Source organism: Xenopus laevis, chromosome 2S (genome assembly GCF_017654675.1).
Source record: "Xenopus laevis strain J_2021 chromosome 2S, Xenopus_laevis_v10.1, whole genome shotgun sequence".
Taxonomy (NCBI): Eukaryota; Metazoa; Chordata; class Amphibia; order Anura; family Pipidae; genus Xenopus; species Xenopus laevis.
This window is the reverse complement of record NC_054374.1, coordinates 80,759,104-80,775,324: the sequence shown is the minus strand read 5'-3', so window position 1 is coordinate 80,775,324 and position 16,221 is coordinate 80,759,104.

Here is a 16,221-nt window from a genome sequence, read left to right as displayed (position 1 = left end):
CTTTCCAATACGTTACTCTTTTCGCCAAAGTCTATTTCGTTTGGTGCTACCTGGCTAACAGATAAGATGGCGCTACATCCTCAACATTACTATGGCGTTGACATCATATCCTGTTTAAGTCGAAAAAGAAAAAATGCTGGAATTTTAATATTTTAATGTGGTATGATGTTTAAAAGTTGTAAATATATGGTATTTACACTTTTTTTTAACCATTTGAAGCTCATGCCACATTTGTTTTAGGGTGGGCTCATTTTTAGGACAATATAGGATCTCTTTTGTGTTTATTTTGCTTCCTTGGACATTTTTAATAATAAGTGGTCACTTCCAGCAATTTCACCAACATCTCTAATAAATTCATACATATGACCTCTATGTAACCGCCATATTTAAATTGAAGTAATAGTAAGTATTTTAATGAAGTTTCACTAGGAAGAAAGGAACTCTAAGAAACTTTCATGCTGATGAATTTTCATTAGCAAAGCTATGCCAGAGTTAATTTCGAATTTTCGCATTTTGATGAATACGTGTAGTTGCAGCAAATTAACGTCTGATGTAGTTGCGTAAAGTATGGCAAAGCTTTCTGAAGCAAAATTTGGTAAATGTAGGCAGGTCTGGACTGAGAATGAAAATAGGCCCTGGTACACAGAGGCCCAAACAGCCTCCACCAGCCCACTAAATACTGACTTTCTATGGCACCTTATAGCAGTCCCTCTGGCATTTGCCAGAACCCACAGATTGCCAGTCCGGGCCTGAATGTAGGGACCTACAGGATTTGCTATGCTCCTAATAGCTTTAAATCCCTTGCTCCTTTCCCCTAGTTGCTGGACAAAAGCCAATGTATATAGTTTAAGCATTCACCTATCATATTATTAGTCAAAGGGTGTAATGACCACTTCCTACCACACTTCAAAATAGTGTGTGGAAAGGGGTGGATCTTCCTCTTTGGCTGCTGGTGTCCTTACCTTGGTTGTGCTCATTGAGTCTAGGTACACCAAGGTCCAGTAAAGCCACTGCCCTAAAGGGACCTATACCTTTAGTGATCAAGTTGGGGACCAGGGAACCCTGTGAACGAGGTTTAGCTAGAACAGGATAGTTCTGTTATAGACTCTAGAGGAGAGTAAGATAGAAAGCTTAACTAGCAAGAGCAGCTGTGTGCTCCATCAAGGATCTGTAGCAGGGAGTAGCTCCTAGATTGCCTTTAGTGAAGGGACCACAGCACATAGGGCGTCAAGCTTAGACTCCTTCTCCCTGACCACTCCACTGGGTGGGATCCGGACCACTTTGAGGTATATCTGCCTGATGGATAGGGATGTAGCGAACGTCGGAAAAAAAGTTCGCGAACATATTCGCGAACTTGCGCAAAAACGCGAGCGGTTCGCGAACGGTTCGCGAACCCCATAGACTTCAATGGGAAGGCGAACTTTAACATCTAGAAAAGACATTTCTGGCCAGAAAAATGATTTTAAAGTTGTTTAAAGGGTGCAACGACCTGGACAGTGGCATGCCAGAGGGGGATCAAGGGCAAAAATGTATCTGAAAAATCTGCCTGTGTGTGCTTGGAAGAGATAGTGTAGGGGGAGAGCTGTTAGTGATTTCAGGGACAGATGATAGTAAGTTTGCTGGCTAGTAATCTGCTTGATACTGCTCTGTATTGGAGGGACAGAAGTCTGCAGGGATTTGAGGGACATTTTAGCTTAGGTTGCTTTGCTGGCTAGTAATCTACTGTTCTCTTTAAACAACTGCCATACGTTGACCTTGTAGGCATTGTTTGCCCAGTTTTTTTGGACGCAGCCACTGAAGCACAGTTGCCAGAAAAAATATGCCATATAAATGCTGAAAATAGTCATTTTTCGCCATACGTTGACCTTGTAGACATTGTTTGCCCAGTTTTTTTGGACGCAGCCACTGAAGCACAGTTGCCAGAAAAAATATGCCATATAAATGCTGAAAATAGTAATTTTTCGCCATACGTTGACCTTGTAGACATTGTTTGCCCAGTTTTTTTGGTTGCAGCCACTGAAGCACAGTTGCCAGAAAAAATATGCCACATAAATGCTGAAAATAGTCATTTTTTGCCATATACGTTGAGTCAACGTATGGCAAAAAATGACTATTTTCAGCATTTATATGGCATATTTTTTCTGGCCTCTGTGCTTCAGTGGCTGCGGCCAAAAAAACTGGGCAAATAATGCCTACAAGGTCAACGTATACACTACTACAGCGGTGTATACGGATTACGTAAAATATATTATGGCTGCTTGAAAAAAGTCACTCCGGTGTTTTTTCTGGAGACGGTAATATTATGGATATTTAGACAGAATGTGAACAAGGTCACACAGCTCGATGGCGGGTTGAAGAAAACAGTGTGCAAATAATGCCTACAAGGTCAACGTATACACTACTACAGCGGTGGATACGGATTACGTAAAATATATTATGGCTGCTTGAAAAAAGTCACTCCGGTGTTTTTTCTGGAGACGGTAATATTATGGATATTTAGACAGAATGTGAACAAGGTCACACAGCTCGATGGCGGGTTGAAGAAAACACTGTGCAAATAATGCCTACAGGGCAAATAATGCCTAAAAGGTCAACTTATACACTACTACAGCGGTAGTAAAATAAAAAAAAGTAAAATAAAAAAAAAATGAATATTAAAAAAAAAAATTAAAGTTGGTGCTGCTGAACTACTAGGAGCAGCAGATTAGCACACCAGTCCCACTCCCCAACACTGCTAGACTAATAGCACTGGGCTCTTATAGTAGTAGTAGTAGTAGTAGTAGTAAAACAACAAAAAAATAAATAAAAGCAGTCCTTACAAGGACTACTGTTATTGCAGCAGTCAGCAGATGAGATCAGAAGCAGGACAGCTGCCCACTGCAGCTACATACAGAGCACTGCAGTAGAAGGTAGATTACTAGCCAGCAAAGCTACCTAAGCTTAAATGTCCCTCAAACCCCTGCAGACTTCTGTCCCTCCAATAACAGAGCAGTATCAAAACGATTACTAGCCAGCAAACTTTCAACTGTCCCTGAAATCACTAACAGGCAGCAGCTCTCTCCCTACACTATCTCTTCAGCACACACAGGCAGAGTGAAAAAACGCTGCAGGGCTTCGGTTTTTATAGGGAAGGGGAGTGGTCCAGGGGAGAGCTTCCTGATTGGCTGCCATGTACCTGCTGGTCTGGGGTGAGAGGGCAAAAAAAAGCGCCAACAATGGCGAACCCAAAATGGCGAACGTCGCACGACGTTCGCGAACTTCCGGCGAGCGCGAACACCCGATGTTCGCGCGAACAAGTTCGCCGGCGAACAGTTCGCGACATCTCTACTGATGGATTGATGTACTCTTTGACTGCAATGCCTTATGGGAGTCACATTCTCTATGCTGTGTCATCTGCCTGTTCTGCCGTATGTGATGTACACCTCCTTATATGTGAGTAAAACCTGTGGTCATTGTCTTGGACTAAAAACCATCCTTTTTGTTTTACTATAAGAACCTCCTGGCATTCAATCATTCCTATTTTATTATACAATAGCCTGAGTGTTGTAGTTCCACTACATCAGTAGGGATTCTTCCACTTAGCGAAGGCCCTGATACTGAAGTGTGAGTCGCAATGTAACCCATGCTCCTATCACTAGCTGGACACGTAACTTGTGGTCTGGATAGCCCATATTAGCGTTACTAAATGTGCCCCATAGTGGTTAGCTGTGCAGGCAGAGGGGAGAATTATGGCAAATTACAAGTTAATTGGCAATATACTGGCCTAGGCCTTAGCTGGTGATTTACAGGCTAGGCTGGTTAAGTATTGGGCAATCCCAACACCAGGGGCAGAAATTCGGATTTACTAGTGCGAAAGAGCACAATTACACCTCCCCCGGACCCTCACTCAGGAAAGGTAGACGAGTGAGTGGGGGTGGCATTGCAGGAGCTGCATCAGGTAGCTCCTGCCACAGAAACGGCCCTACCCAACACACAGGGTAGTATTAGGTAGAATTGCCAAAGACCACCTAGCTTGTCATTAACCTTAAAGTGGACCGGTCACCCAGACACAAAAATCTGTATAATAAAAGATTCCAAATCCAATTTCTATTTTTTATTAAAACGTTCATAGCTGTTGTAAGCTCATTTAAAAATCTCAGCTGTCAATCAAATATTGTCTGCCCCTCCTCTATGCCGTAGGCATAGAGGCAGGGCAAACAATTACTTTCACTTTCCATTTAGCACTTCCTGGATGTCACTGCTCTCCCCACATTCCCCCGTTCTCTTCACCATTTAATTGTGTAGCCAGGGCATGGGGATGGACATCAGGTTCCTCATTCTGGTGCACAAACAAGATTCTGAGATGAATCAAGGCTTGTCTTAATAACAGTGTCCACAAAATGGCTCCTGTCTGTTTGCTATAATTATGAATTCCAAGACTGAAGGAAACAAGATTCAAATAATTTATATAGTGTAATTAAAGTTCATTTTGCTTGACTAATTTGATAAAATAGGATTTTGAATATTATTTTTGGGTGAAGGGTCCCCGTTAAAGCACTGACACTATATCATCTCTGCCTGGATGTGTAATTAATGTGGGGGCTAATGAATATAATTAAAGTACTGTATAGTGGAATTCTTACTTATGTAGCCAAAATTTCTGTAAACACTCAGAAAGTGACAAATCAATACACATTTAAAATTCTCTATTTTACCATTCAGTGACCTCCTTCAGGCACTGTACTCTGTTGTGATACAGTTTCAAAATAGTAATTTTAGTCTGCTTATCACAAAATGACAATACATATATGGTATGTTTGAATGTTGAACATTTTGTACATAGTGGCCTCTAATGGTTGTTTGCATGTACTACACATCTTTCAGTTTCCATGTATATTGTGTAAATGTAAATGACAATCATTTGGGAGAGGAGGTTGACATAAACCATTACATCCCACAGGAAGATTGTCATTTTCCAGATTTCTGTTGAAAGATTGATCTGAAAAGTCCTTGAAATTGATCTTGTACCATACACTTTTATCTTAATCATATTTTTTTTATTACAACCTAATAAATGACAGCTTTTCAAAGTGGTGATATCACAGGAAACAAATGTAGATGGTTAGACCTGAGATTTCTGCCTTCCAGGAATGGGGTACGAAGTGTAACTCCAGCCAGGGCTGCAAGGAGTTTGTATGTTCATCTCACGGGATTCTTCTGGGTACTCTGGGGTCTTCCAACACTCCTAAAAACATAGTACTTAATATGACATTTCTTCCCAGTTATTTATAAGTGCACACAAATTTACACACACACAGTAGGTTCAAGTGTTTCCTAATAAAATGTATATTTTTGGAGTGTGGGAGGAAACCAGAGTACCTGGAGAAATCTCACGCAAGTGTAGGGAAAACATACACACACCTATGCCAAGTAACACTATATGCAGTGATTTCTTTCCCAGGGCCAATCCTGCCATGAGGCAAGGTGAGAACATTGCCTCAGGCGGCATGGAGCGGCCAGTTACCAGGGGCGGCAAAAAGCCGCCTCTGGTAGCTTTAAGAGCCATATTTCTATTTTTTAAGATGGAAATTTGGCTCTACTAGGTCACACAATAGCACAATAGCGTTCACTGCACTAGCGATTTGACCCCCCTGGATCTGCTCAGACACTAAAAGTTGAAAGCGTGGAACGAGAAGGGGAGTGGCATCGGGGCTGCTGCCTCAGGCTGAAGCAGCCCCTGAAACGCAGCTGTTCTTTCCCTATACTTTCTTCAAAACTGTGTGCAGATAATCCCAACCTGGTTCCCCTTTATGTACAACAGCACCCCTTAAAGCTAGGAACATAATTTAAAGTACCCACCATATTTCTGATCAGCCTTTGTTAGTGCCATCACATACCATTAGCTTAGTTGTTTACAGCCTCTGGGCTGTCCACTTCCTGCGCGTGCGCACATGCATGTGTAGAACTGCACTGGAGGCATGAGGAAGAGGCATTTGGATGAGGCTTTGTGGCATGCCGCCCCTGAAATTTTGCTGCCCTAGGCCTGGGCCTCTGTGGCCTTTCCACAAATCTGGGCATTTGCAGTCCCCTGAGGCCACATCTGGACTGAGATTCAAAATAGAACCACCAAGGCCCTAAGTAAGCACTGGTCTGTGCAGTAGTATAAGTAGAAGTGACTGGGCTCCACTGGAAAAACATTGAAGGGTCCCCCCTAAACATATTTTACTGCTGGTCTGCAGTGAACTACTGGGCCCCTGATTTCCTATAAATTTACACCCACTGGGCCAAACCTCAGCCTAAAGCAGCCCCTCTGCCAGTGTCCTATGCCAATCTAGGCCTGTTGCCCCCTCACCTGTATTATAGCAACTAGGTGGTTAAAACATTATTTGGTAGCACACAGGATTATATACTTCATTTCTTGCTATAATACCATTTACTAATGGTTTAATAGTGTCATTTTGTGTTGTGTTAGAGGTATTTAAAAGGGTTGTAGCCTATGACTAAGTGTCCTCAACACGAAACGCGTCAGGCATGAGTAGTTTATACCAATAAAGATTTCTATTTTACTCCACATTCGTCTGATTCCTACGTGACCTTTGAGTTCCTTGCTCTAACATTTTTGCTTTCTTACAGGCACCCCGGAGCTGAGGGCCTGGGGCAGGAGCACCTGGGCCACCCACTCAATTTGGTGAGTTATTCTACTGGAGAAGTTCTTGCTTAAACATATATGTTTGTACACCTTTAACTTAACTTTTAGTATGATGTAGAGAGTGATATTCTGAAAATGTCCAGTTTTTTATTTTGTATTTGTATTTTTATTATTTAGCTTTTTATTTCAGCATTCTGGTTGCTATGGTCCAAATTACCCTAGCAACCATGCATTGCTTTAAATAAGAGACTGGAATATGAATAGGAGTGGGCCTGAATAGAAAGATGAGTAATAAAAAGTAGCAATGCAAAACAGAACATATGTGTTTTTAGATGGGTTCAGTGACTCCCATTTAAAAGCTGAAAAGTCAGAAGAAGAAGCAAAATAATTCAAAAACCATAAAAAAGAAAAAAAATGGAAGCTTGAGAAGTTGAACCACCCCTTTAAGGTAAAAGTCGCTTTATCAGCACAAATGTCCAAGAACAAAACCCTTAAAGGGGTGGTTCACCTTCAGGTGAATTTTTAGTATGTTATAGAATGGCTAATTCGAATTCTAAGACTTTTCAATTGGTCTTCATTATTTCATATTTATAGTTTTTGAATTATTTGCCACCTTCTTATGACTCTTTCTAGCTTTAAAATAGGGGTCACTGACCCCATCTAAAAAGAAATGCTCTGTAAGGCTACATTGCATTGGTATTGTTACTTTTTATTTTTTATATTTCTAGATAGTACTTAGTTATTCATATATAAGAAGTGTGAAATCCATCATCTGTGTTAGACTGTTTTACTGCTATTTCATATGAGGTCCAGGGATAGAAACTAGTCAATTCATACAAGCTAATTCCCATCCTGTCACCATTAAATCTCTTTTTCTTCAGTTGATTTGGGGACACAGGAAACAATGGGGTATAGCTTGTATCACTGGGAGGCAAGACACAATCAAAAGAATAAGTAGCTCCTCCTCCACTGGCTATACCCCTCCAGTGGGCGGAGCCCTAATCAGTTTGTACCAAAGAAAGTCAAAAAACGTCACCCAAGTAAAAATTAATGAACAAACCTGTTGGCTAATGCCAAACCATGTGTAAGTGTCAAGTGCCGAAAAGGTGTCAAAGTGGTAAATTTTGCTTTGCGCAGTTATTCTGCCGAGGCTTGGTTACTGAACACCCGTGATGTACAGAAATTAATAGGCACAGTGATCCCCCCTCACCCCACAGAAATTTAGAGGCACAGTGATCCCACCCCTCACCCCACAGTAATTCATAGGCACAGAGATCCCACCCCTCACCCCACAGAAATTCAGCGCACACTGATCCCATTCATCCTACAGAAATTCAGAGGCACAGTGATCTCCCTCACCCTACAGAAATTCAGAGGTACAATGATCCCCATTACCCATTACCGCTTTCCCATGTTTGAATTTGCCGCTCACTAATAGTTAATCAGCAGTGGAGCGGTCACATGGTAGAATTACATGACCGTGACGTCAGGTCCTTTCCGAGGATAGGAACTAGCCGCTACCGAAGAAGAAAGTGATTAAGATGGTGGCCTATGACGCGCATGGACCCTCACCCACTGTCAGACTACTGTGAGGAAGGATCCCCGAGTCCATAGCAGGACCTCGCCTTTTCCGTACATTATCTGCATCTGACAGCCGGGACACTTTGAGGAGTGGTTTCCTCTTGCCCCCCCCCCCAGCTGTCTCAGTGCTTCTCTCCACCGCCTCAGCCCTGTTCCGCCCAGCAGCATAATGGGGGGTGCAGGGCTTCCAGGAGTTCCTGGAGAAGTGTTGCCCAGGGGCTGTGGTGCCCGTGGACTTGTTGAAGTTGGCCAGGACGATAGCCAGACAACAGCACAGGGCCCAGGGGTTCCCTAGCACTGGATTTAGTGGGTGGGCGGTCCTGGTGCCTGGCCGTGCAGTCCTATCGCTCACATACCCCCCTTCGGTGCGAGCACACATGCAAGCCCACTGGAGCAATGGGGAGCTGTGCTCCCCGGTAAACTGCTGGGCACCATTCCGCCACTAATATTCTGCTGCCCTAGGCCCGGGCCTTTGTGACCTCGCCACTCACACAGGGCCCCAAACCTGCCCTCACACAGGACGCAAAACCTGCCCTCACACAGGGCCCTCACTCTCTAGTACCGACCACCAGCCTCCCCATAGGTCCCTTTACTGGTAACCATGAGCCCCGGATGTTACCGGAGTATGATTCATTAGCCCTTCATTATAGAGGGAGGCTGTGCTGGGTAACCAGTACGGGTATGGGACCTGTTATCCAGAATGATTGGTACCTATTAACCAGAACAGGTATGGGAATTGTTATGCAAAATGCTCAGGACCTGGGGTTTTCTGGATAATACATCTTTCCGTAATTTGGATCTGCATATCTTAAGTCTACTAGAAAATCATGTAAACATTAAATAAAGCCAATAGGCTGGTTCTGCTTCCAATAAGGATTAATTATATCTTAGTTTGGATGAAGTACAAGCTACTGTTTTATTACTACAGAGGAAATGCAAATTATTTTTTAAAATTTGCATTATTTAAATAAAATGGAGTCTATGGGAGATGCCCATGCTGTAATTCAGCGCTTTCTGGATAACGGGTTTCCCGATAATGGATCCCACAACTGAATACATTTCACTCTGCATAATGGAAATTTAAAATATATCGTAAGGTTTGCTTGAAGGCACTTTCTCTGCTGGCTTATTTCGAGATTTTCTCTGATCTCTGATGCCAACTAATGGGCTAGCAAGGGGTTATTCTCGTTACTATATTTTTCAGTATTTTTATTGGTTTTGCAACATATTAAGTTACAATCCTTTTGATTAAAATGCGTTAACATAAGAATTGTTATCAGTGTAAGTTGTTGCAGTCAGTTCAGTGTTGGCTAAAAGAAAGCTGTGAGAAAGCAAATAAGTTAAAAAAGAACAAAAAAACAATGAAAACCCATTGAGAAGTTGCTTAGAATTAGCCATTCTATAACACACCAAAAGTTAAGTTAAAGATGAACCACCTCTTTAAAGGAGAAGGAAAGGTTCTCAACAAAAATGGCACTAAAAGATTTAACATACATGTGCCTCCTGAGTCGCTGTATTAGCGCTTCTCTGTTCAGATCTATTTAGAAGTTACGCGTCTTATAAGTGTCTTCTTTATGCAGGAGATTGCCGGTGCCATTTTCAAATCGGTGATGTCACTTCCCCCCCCCAGCTCCTCCACATTGCGTATGCGTTCATTTTTTTTTTCACTTCGGTTGACACACAATCAAAGCTGCTGCGCATTGTGTATACACTAACAGTGTGGAGATCGTAAATCTACCTTTCATTTTAGGCTCCTGCTATTAAATAACTCCCACATGTCTGTGCTTACTTCACAGCAAACCACTTGAAACATAGAGGGGAGGTTAGCTTCAATGGAAAAAGTTACGATGCAAATGTGGATTAAGTGGGTGGGGCTAACGGCGTCAAGCATTTCTGCACGTTCAAGCTCAATATGCAAATGAAGAATGGAGCTCTCTGCTGTGAAGTGCGCATGTCTTTGCCCGGGGAAATCTATGTTCAGGGAGAAAAGGAAGCTGCACAGGCTTGGAACAGGTACAGCATTCAGTGACACGACTTTGCCATTTCATAGGCAAACTAAGCAACAGGACGGTGAGTTAGGGAAACATGTTTCTGACTATATTAAGGCTAGGTTTTTGAGATAATGTTGTTTTTAGACTTTCCTTCTCCTTTAAGAAGGATATAAATAATTGGAGAAAATGCAAAGATGTGTAACTAAACTGGTGGAAGATTTAAATTATAAGGCCAGACTGTTATGGTGGCGGTTTTATCTTGGGGGGGAAAGACACTTGCGAGGGGGATATAATTCTTCTTTACATGTACATTACAAGTACTCAAGTGCAATATAGACAGATACTGGGTGGTCAGCAGCTGGGCTGACGTGGTAGGGGACTAAGGCCAGTCTTTGCTTGTGTGACTGCAGGGCTGTGATTGGCTAACTACTATTTGGATGTAAATATACTGGGTTATGGGAAACAACCTATAGCAGAAACTTGCACAGGTATTGGATCCGTTATCCGGGAACCCATTATTCTGAAAGTTCCAAATTTTGGATTTAGTTTCTCCCATAGGCTCCATTTTATCCAAATAATCCACATTTTTAAATATAATTTCCTTTTTCCTTTTATGTAATAATAAAAAGTACATTGTACTTGATCCAAACAAAGATATAATGAATCCTTATTTGAAGCAAAAACAGCCTATTGGGTTTATTCAATGTTTACATGATTTTCTAGTAGACTTAAGGTATGAAGATCCAAATTACAGAAAGATCAATTATCAGGAAAACCCTAGGTCCCGGAGAGAAGAGACTGGAATATGCATAGGACAGACCTGAATAGAAAGATGAGTAATAAAAAGTGTCAATAACTATAAATGTGTAGTCTTGCAGAGCATTTATTTTTACGTGGGGTCAGTGACCACATTTTAAAGCTGTAAAGAGTCAGAAGAAGAAGGCAAATAATTCAAAATCTATAAAAAATAAAGGCCAGTTGAAAAGTTGCTTAGAATAAGCCATTCTATAATATACTAAAAGTTAACTTTATAGGTGAACAACCCCTTTAAGGCAAACAACCCCAAGTCAGATTCACAATCACTGGAATTGCAAGACTTTGAAATACAAGGGCATACTTTGTTGCACAAAACATTTCTCCATATCTGTGGCAGTTGTAGTTGGGTTTTATGGTGGGAACATTACAAGAAGAGTATGACACACAGCTCCGACATGCATTGGGCAGGCAGAGTATGGCACACACAGGAGGCATAGAGCAGGCAGAGTATGGCATACACAGGGAGCATACAGAAGGCAGAGTATGGCACACACAAGGAGCATAAGGCAGGCAGAGTATGGCACATACAGGGAGAATAGGGCAGACAGTGTATGGCACTCACAGGGAGCATAGGGAAAGCAGAAAATTGCACACACAGGAGGCATAGGGCAGGCAGAGTATGGCACATACAGGGAGCATAGGGAAGGCAGACTACAGTTGGAGACAGGGAAACCTATCAGGACGACTCTAATATGAGCAGTTCACAGGCCCGGATTTGTGGAAAGGCCAGAAAGGCCTGGGCCTAGGGCGGCATGCCGCCCATCCACGCCCGTGTTGGTACGGAAGCACTGGGAATTTGCAGGAGATACAATAGTTTTTTAAATGCTATGTGCATCAATCACCAGTACTCCAGATGCTGAAAATTTCCGCATGTACACAAAGGAAGGAGAGGGGATGGGGGTGATAAGCGGCAGTAGGCCCAGGGGCCTAGGGGCACCTGCAGTTCATACTGTGCTACATACAGTGACACAATGCTGGTGCCCCTCCAGCAGTTTGCATTAGGTTTGAACAATGTGGGCACTTTCAATCTGAGATGTGAACAGTAAAGGGCTTTAGGGGTGTGAACAATAGAGGGGTTACAGGTGTGTACAGTGGAGGGGGGATTAGAGGTGTGAAATATGCAGGATTTTACAATCTGAATTTGAAGTGTAATCTGTGCAGTGGCCAGTTAATCTCAGTACTGATACATTTTAAAGCTTGCACCTGGTAAACAGGTTTTAAATGATGTATTATGGATTAAAAAGTGTTGGAATAGAAATGTTTCTCGTGCTAGGGGTGATGTTACTAGTTCAGATACACAGCAGCCCTAATGCAGTAAAGGCCCATGTTTCCTTGTGAAGCTCCATAGGTCTTATCTTGACCAGCCTTTTTCTTGGTTCCTTGGTGCCAACCGAGCTCCACATTCTCCACTTGTACAGGGCCGCTGGTGCTTTCTGGGAAACGTGTCAATCTTGTGCATGAAGGCTTATGTCTTGAGTGGGGAGAGGGTCAGAGACTACTTTCTAGTCTTAAAATATAATGACATGTAGGGATGTCGCGGACTGTTCGCCGGCGAACTTGTTCGCGCGAACATCGACCGTTCGCGTCCGCCGAATGTTCGCGAACGTAACGCAACGTTCGGCAATTTGGGTTCGCCTTAGCTGGCGCTTTTTTTTGCCATTTCTCCCCCAGACCAGCAGATACATGGCAGCCAATCAGGAAGCTCTCCCTCCTGGACCACCCCCACACCCCCTGGACCACTCCCCTTCCATATATAAACTGAAGCCCTGCAGCGTTTTTTCATTCTGCCTGTGTGTGCTTGGAAGAGCTAGTGTAGGGAGAGAGCTGTTAGTGATTTGAGGGACAGTTGATAGTAACTTTGCTGGCTAGTAATCTACTTGATACTGCTCTGTATTGTAGGGACAGAACTCTGCAGGGATTTGAGGGACATTTTAGGTTAGGTAGCTTTGCTGGCTAGTAATCTACCTTCTACTGCAGTGCTCTGTATGTAGCTGCTGTGGGCTGGGCAGCTGTCTGTCCTGCTGCTGATCTCTCATCTGCATCTGTTCTTCAAACCACTGCCACCTAGCTGTATGAGCTTTTTCACATTCTGTCTAAATATCAATAATAATACCGTCTCCAGAAACACCACCTGAGTGACGTAGTGTGATTTCTGCCCTTTACAGCACAAAACGCAGCGCTGTGTCAACAATGGATTTTTTAGAAACATATTTGCCCTTGATCCCCCTCTGGCATGCCACTGTCCAGGTCGTTGCACCCTTTAAACAACTTTAAAATCATTTTTCTGGCCAGAAATGTCTTTTCTAGCTTTTAAAATTCGCCTTCCCATTGAAGTCTATGGGGTTCGCAACGTTCGCGAACCGTTCGCATTTTTGTCTGGACGTTCGCGAACATGTTCGCGAACATTTTTTCCGACGTTCGCTACATCCCTAATGACATGTATTGAATATGTTTATTGAAACTCAGTTTCTGCATTCCAGGAATTTCAGAGCTTGGAGGACCATCACCTGGAGGTAGTATCCTTCTTTCATGAGAATAGTTTTCATGGACTAATTGCTCATGACTCTGAGTAAACCCTCTGTAACATCCCTTCATACTACAGATCCCATGCCCTCAAACTCAGTTGGAATGGGAATAATTTGACCACCAATCAGTTTCTAATGCAGGAAGTTGCCAAGCAGTTTGGACTAAAAGATGAGCCACTTCCAATTTTTACAGCTCTCTTAGGTAAGTAGATGAAGTAGCAGCAGTGTGAAGAACATGTCTGATAGTGCCCTAGGCCACAAGCTTCCAATTTAAGTCAATGGGAAATTGCAACAAATTCTTCAGCCTTTTGATTAGCCTAAAGAATGAAATATATCCTATACACATACTAGCCTCTTTTAATGGAACAGTCTTTATGGACCCAGCATTTTGTCGTTTGAGTGTTTTCAGTGCTGTGAACATACACCAAACCACTCCAAATTGCCACCCCCACTCAATTCATTTCTGTAGAAATTGCTTGTGCCTGTAAATACATTATTGCATTAGCTAGCACTTGCAAGCTGTTCCCATAAGAATGAATTGACAAACATTTTGCTCAACAGAACCTTTGGTGTTCCATTATACTTATAGGAGGGAAAATATATCATGTTATCTCACGTTCTCCACAAAGTGCACACATACATTCACTTTATCCTTTTCCTTCAGTTTTCTTAGTCTATAATTTGCTTTCAGCTAAGTTTTAACCATATCCTGTCCTGTGTAGTAACCCTTTCCACAATAACTTCTCCCCACTTATTGAAATACATTTTGCATATAAATGTAGCTGCAGCCTACAAGTGTTTACCAGCCCTGTCAAGTCTCTATAGTAAAGACACTGGGATGACAGAACTTATCTTTAAAGGAACAGTAACACCAACATTTTTTAACACTTAATTCATCCTCAAATAGCTATAGTACTAGGTCAGGTTTACTCTATTTTTTTTTTAAAATCTTGAGCTTGAATCTGACTTCCAAAGTGCTCCATAGCAGAAAGGTGACGGCAGCTTGAATTCCTCTGCTATGCTGAGCTTAAAGGAATGGTTCAGTATAAAAATAAAAACTGGGTAAATAGATAGGCTGTGCAAAAAAACATGTTTCTAATATGGTTAGTTAACCAAAAATGTAATGTATAAAGACAGGAGTGACTGCATGTTTAACAGAACAGAAAACTACTTCCTGCTTTGAAGCTCACTTGGTTTCCACTGATTGGGTTTCTTATAAAACAAGAACATGAGTAGATTTCACTTTCATTCTTCTTTAACTTTTTAGTGTTTCTTATTTGTTCCATTCTCACCCCACCCACCCCATCTATATGTTACCCCTCCCAAATGTGACCAATACCCAGAATAAAGACACACACAAAGCAACTTGATGTTAAATCTGTGTAAGTCACAGTTTTATTGATAATTATTAGATAAACTGCAAGCTTCGGACAATCTGCTTACTAGAAGGAAAAATTCCTTCCTGAACCCTTAACAGCGATCTGATTTGCTCCCAGGATCAATGCGCCAAATTAAATCAAGGGAAGCAGGTTGAGGGAAACAGAAGGGAATATGGCAGCATACACATGAGCACCTTTAAGCTACAAGGTGAACACTACATTCCATTCTATTGGACGCCAGGCAGCCTGTAGACCGGACTTCTGCAGTCTGAGGGATGGAGTGGACAGGAATGCAGGGTCTACCGAGTGGCTTGAGGGTGCTCTTGTCTATGGAACCATATTTTAGGTGTAAGTGTGGGGCCGCTGGTGGAATTATGGTAAAAATAATTGGGGAAATAAGGGACACTGTGGTTGGAAATGCGATGGAGGGAATGGAAATAGAGGGTAATATGGCAGCATACACACAAGCACCTTTAAGCTACAAGTTGAACACTGCATTCCTCTCCATTCCATTGGACCCCAGGCAGCCTGCAGAACCCAGCTTCAGCAGTCTTGAGGGATGGAATGGAAAGGAATGCAGGGTCTACTGAGTGGCTTAAGGGTGCTTTTGTCTATGAAACCATATTTTAGGTGTAAGGGGGCAGCGCTGGTGAAATTACGGTGGAGGGAATTGAAACAGAGGGGAACATGGCTACATATACACGGGAGCGCCTTTAAGCTGCTAGGTGAACACTGCATTCCTCTCCATTCCATTGTACCCCAGGCAGCCTGCAGACCTGGCTTCTGCAGACTGAGAGATGGGGTGAAAAGGAATGCAGGGTCTACCAAGTGGCTTGAGGGTGCTCTTGTCTATGGAACCATATTTTAGGTGTAAGTGTGGGGCTGCTGGTGGAATTATGGTAAAAATAATTGGGGAAATAAGGGACACTGTGTTTGGAATTGCGGTGGAGAGAACTAAAATAGAAGGGAATATGGCTGCATATACATGAGCACCATTAAGCTACAAAGTGAACCCTGCATTCCTCGACTTATATAGAAGTTTGGGGGGAATTAAGTGTTAAGCTAAATTGGTGTTACTGGTCCTTTAAAAAGGTTTAGGGGCCGAAAACTAAGCTGACAAAAGAGAGGGTACGAAAACTGAAACACCAAATGGCTACTTTGCAATCACTTGAGGCCCAACATAAAGCTTGCCCTGCTAATATATCCCTCCGGAGACAAATAGATACTCAATCATCTAGACATTAATTGTACAAGGAGGAGTCAGACAATGTATGTTATTGGCATACCCCCATTTGTTATCA